Source organism: Oncorhynchus gorbuscha, unplaced genomic scaffold (genome assembly GCF_021184085.1).
Source record: "Oncorhynchus gorbuscha isolate QuinsamMale2020 ecotype Even-year unplaced genomic scaffold, OgorEven_v1.0 Un_scaffold_10261, whole genome shotgun sequence".
Classification (NCBI taxonomy): domain Eukaryota; kingdom Metazoa; phylum Chordata; class Actinopteri; order Salmoniformes; family Salmonidae; genus Oncorhynchus; species Oncorhynchus gorbuscha.
In genome coordinates this window covers 1-5,000 of record NW_025753057.1, presented here as the reverse complement: position 1 = coordinate 5,000, position 5,000 = coordinate 1, and the positions used below count along the sequence as shown (strand labels likewise).

The 5,000-nt window shown below is 46.9% G+C and overlaps 1 pseudogene; it reads left to right on the top strand.

The window, feature by feature from the left end:
* LOC124030258 overlaps positions 1-2,268 on the top strand; it is a 4,844-nt pseudogene extending 2,576 nt beyond the window's left edge.
* Positions 2,269-5,000: the final 2,732 nt, after the last annotated feature.

Sequence of the window (5,000 nt, the reverse complement as noted above, 5' to 3'; positions counted from 1 at the left end):
TGTTCCCCTTGTGTTGGTTGAAATGGATCTTATGTTGTTCAGTCTACTGCAGACTGGTAAGCATACGGAGAGGACAGGAGCGCTTTTATTCATTTGTCTGAAAATTATATCTCAAATACAAGCACATATATGATTGTATTTGACAAACACTTTTCAAATAAATCCAAATGTAGTATTAATTAAACTTGCCCATGCCTAATGGCAATACCTTTTGCAGGTTCACACTTTGAATTAATTGTCTGTTTCTATATTCTGACAAAACAGAAGAATAACCTTTGTCTCATTGTTTCCCAAACCTCTCCTCCAGTACCCTCAGCCAGCCCACTTCATTGATTTATTCTAGAACTAACACAACTCATTTAAATGGTCATCAAACCCTTCATTAGCTGAATCTGCAGTGCTACTGTACTTCTGGGACAACTAACCGGGCCGGCTGTGGGTACTGCTGGAGAGGTTTGGGTAATGCTGCTTCGTTATAGTGATCTTGTTCATTAACCATCTTTGTTTCTCCGTTCTTTGTCCCTTTTGTATGTCTGTAGAGGGAACTGCTAAGCTGATCCCCGAGGAAGGCAGTATGTACTATCACAGAGTCCAGCACTACAGAGAACTACTGGACTCTCTACAGATGGACGCCTATACACACGGCTCTATACTCCACCCAGAGATCACCGTGGACTCACACATCCCAGCCTATGCTACCACACGTATACGAGGTGAGACACGCACACACACTCACACGCACGCACGCACACGCACGCATATACACACACACACTAACTTCCGTGGTATTTAGTATAATAATGACGTGGTTGTCTTTGTGTGTGACAGCACAGATTGGGAACACAGAGTCGGAGCTGAAGAAGCTAGCGGAGGAAAACCCAGAGCTAAAAGATGCCTATATGGCTAAACGAGGCGTTTGAAGGCCAACGTCATGTGACTCAAATCCACACGTTCTTTTTACTACTCCTTTTCAACCTGAACTGCTTACTCATCTCTGCATGATGTCATGAAAGCCTAAACGCCCAGTTTCCCTCCGTTTGTAGCACAAGCTGTTTGACCATGACAACATGAAGTATCTTAAGAAGATTCTGGATGAGTTGGAGAAAGTCCTGGACCAGGTTGAGACAGAGCTACAGAGGAGAGCAGAGGAGACACCAGGTAGGTATTACACTGGGGAAGGTTCTGGACCAGGTGGAGGAGACATCAGGTAGGTATTACACTGGGGAAGGTGGAGACAGAACTATAGAGGAGACATCTCCTGAGGTGGAGACAGAACTATTAGGTATTACACTGGGGAAGGTTCTGGACCAGGTGGATGAGACATCAGGTAGTTATTACACTGGGGAAGGTTCTGGACCAGGTGGAGACAGAACTATAGAGGAGACACCAGGTAGGTATTACACTGGGGAAGGTTCTGGACCAGATGGAGACAGAACTATAGAGGAGACACCAGGTAGGTATTACACTGGGGAAGGTTCTGGACCAGGTGGAGACAGAACTATAGAGGAGACATCAGGTAGGTATTACACTGGGGAAGGTTCTGGACCAGGTGGATGAGACATCAGGTAGGTATTACACTGGGGAAGGTTCTGGACCAGGTGGAGGAGACACCAGGTAGGTATTACACTGGGGAAGGTTCTGGACCAGATGGAGACAGAACTATAGAGGAGACACCAGGTAGGTATTACACTGGGGAAGGTTCTGGACCAGGGGGATGAGACATCAGGTAGGTATTACACTGGGGAAGGTTCTGGACCAGGTGGAGACAGAACTATAGAGGAGACACCAGGTAGGTATTACACTGGGGAAGGTTCTGGACCAGGTGGAGAATACTCCTTTATAATTGACACAACTGTTTTTAGACAGAAGACACTGTAGAAAATCTTCCTCTTCTTCTTCTTTCCACCAGAGGAGGGCAGTAGTCAGTCGTGGCTGTGTGGAGAGTTCTTCAGCATGGCCGACGTCTCCCTGGCTGTCACCCTGCACCGCCTCAAGTTCCTGGGGCTTTCCCGCCGTTACTGGGGCAATGGGAACCGCGGCAACCTGGAGGCCTACTATGAGCGTGTGCTGGAGCGCCCGTCCTTCCGGAGGGTTCTGGGTCACGTAAACAACATCCTGATCTCGGCCGTGCTACCCGCCGCGTTCCGGGTGGCGAAGCAACACGTGCCGGCGTTTCGTTGGCACCATACTGCTCATAGGCATCCTGGGAGGAGCCACGTACTGGCCTTCCTTTACCTGAAGACCAGGATGTTAATTACCAGGTGGTAGAGGTGAGAGAGAGATGGGAAGAGAGTGGCAGGGTAGGAGAGAGAGAGATGGGAAGAGAGTGGCAGGGAGGGAGAGAGAGAGATGGGAAGAGAGTGGCAGGGAGGGAGAGAGAGAGAGGCAGGAAAAGAGAGAGAGAGAGAGAGAGTAAAATATGAGAAGAGAGAGGCAGGGAAGGAGAGAGAGAGAGCGAGAGAGCGAGAGAGCGAGCGAGAGAGAGAGAGAGAGAGAGAGAGAGAGAGAGAGAGAGAGAGAGATATGGGAAGAGAGGCAGGGAAGGAGAGAGAGATATGCTTAAACCCAGAATGGGTTGCTTTACTCTGTAACACACAGCTACCATTGCCCATTGCTGTACAGTACATTGTGGTGCAGTGGATTGTCCATAAACCATAGACACAATAGAATATAACTTTATTGAATATAACTTTATTGTTCACATAAATGTGGACATTTCTCTTTGCCGTGTTGCTCATTGCATTATTTAATAGGCCAAATATGCTTTCTCAGTCATCTTTAGTTTGTGTGTGGTCAGTTGAGTCAGTGGTTCCTCCTACCTTCTGAGCTTGGCTGTCAGTTGGTCTGTGGTTCCTCCTACCTTCTGACAGCTTGGCTTTGTCAGTTGAGTCTGTGGTTCCTTGAGTCTGTGGTTCCTACCTTCTGACAGCTTGGCTTTGTCAGTTGAGTCTGTGGTTCCTCCTACCTTCTGACAGCTTGGCTTTGTCAGTTGAGTCTGTGGTTCCTCCTACCTTCTGACAGCTTGGCTTTGTCAGTTGAGTCTGTGGTTCTACCTTCTGACAGCTTGGCTTTGTCAGTTGAGTCTGTGGTTCCTCCTACCTTCTGACAGCTTGGCTTTGTCAGTTGAGTCTGTGGTTCCTCCTACCTTCTGACAGCTTGGCTTTGTCAGTTGAGTCTGTGGTTCCTCCTACCTTCTGACAGCTTGGCTTTGTCAGTTGAGTCTGTGGTTGTCAGTTCTTTGCTTGGTTATACAGTATATGAACAGTTTATTTACAAAAGGCTTTATCCATACATACATTTTTCACATTTGCGTTTTTTCATCAGAAGTGATTGCTTATGGGTACCTTAATGTGTGTAAAAAATATGACTGTTCTGAGATGTTTCATGCATAGGTTTTAGATGTGTATAAAAATTTGATTTTGCAAAACGCTATATGTCCACAATTTGCTGCCGTGTCCTGTCTTGTCCTGATGAAATTAAACAGCTTTTTTCACTTGATTCAGAACTAATATCAATGGTTTACTTTGTATCACTCTCTCTCTCTCTCTCTCTCTCTCTCTCTCTCTCTCTCTCTCTCTCTCTCTCTGTCTCTCTCTCTCTCTCTCTCTCTCTGCCTTCTCTCTCTCTCTCTCTCTCAGCTCCTCAACAGTCTACCCAGGTAAATCCACAAGCCCCGACGAGTCTACCCAGGCAAATCCACAAGCCCTGACGAGTCTACCCAGGCAAATCCACAAGCCCTGACTAGTCTACCCAGGCAAATCTACAAGCCCTGACTAGTCTACCCAGGCAAATCTACAAGCCCCGACTAGTCTACCCAAGCAATCCACAAGCCCTGACTAGTCTACCCAGGCAAATCTACAAGCCCTGACTAGTCTACCCAGGTAAATCCACAAGCCCTGACTAGTCTACCCAGGTAAATCAACAAGCCCCGACTAGTCTACCCAGGTAAATCCACAAGCCCTGACTAGTCTACCCAGGCAAATCCACAAGCCCTGACTAGTCTACCCAGGTAAATCCACAAGCCCCTAACAGTCTACCCAGGCAAATCCACAAGCCCTGACTAGTCTACCCAGGTAAATCCACAAGCCCCTAACAGTCTACCCAGGCAAATCCACAAGCCCCTAACAGTCTACCCAGGCAAATCCACAAGCCCCTAACAGTCTACCCAGGCAAATCCACAAGCCCTGGTCTACAGGTATCCTAACAGGGCTTTGAATCCAATCAGCCTCTGGACAGTCTGTGGCCTGCCTGACTGCCTGCCTGCCTGCCTGACTGCCTTCCCTTCTGCTACACACATGTGCACACGTGTGCGTGTGGGTTATATGTCTACTGTGAGACGGGAAAACATATAGAACACCCGGGAAATGTTTGATTGACACGTGAAAGGTAAATGCACATATCATCTGTGCAAGAAAAGCAGTCCTATTGAAATACTTATAACGTAAACCCATTCCGTACAAATGTGCTCAACCGCGACATTCAAACGAGGCTGCAAAGACATCTAATGGGACTGTAACGACTGTGTCGACATCAACATCTGGGGTGTGAACTAGGTTTCTATTCAAGCGTTGCTCGACATGGTAATGGCTCTATAGTATTGGAGAAAAGTTGAAAAAAGGACCCTGCGTTACATCGTGACGTGTCATGTCGTAACGTACAGCACGCATAAAGCAACTATTTCTGTCTTACAATCTCCCTCCACCAGGTGTAGCACTTGTCTCATCCTTTAAAAACATGACATGGACAGTGACGGGGGTAAAGGGGGGATACATAGTCGTTTTTTCCGTCATCACTGCAAGCATCATGACTCTCAAAAGCCGCTGTTTACTTCTGAAGATCACTTTAGCACCGCCCTAAAAGCCTGATTCAAATTCCACACAAACCTTCAAATAGGTATGTAATGACACATTATATAAACTCTTTATAGTGTTTTATTTACATTTTAGAGGCGATAAGGTGATAAGTTGGACAGATCGAGTGAAAAAAAAAGCCATTTCCTC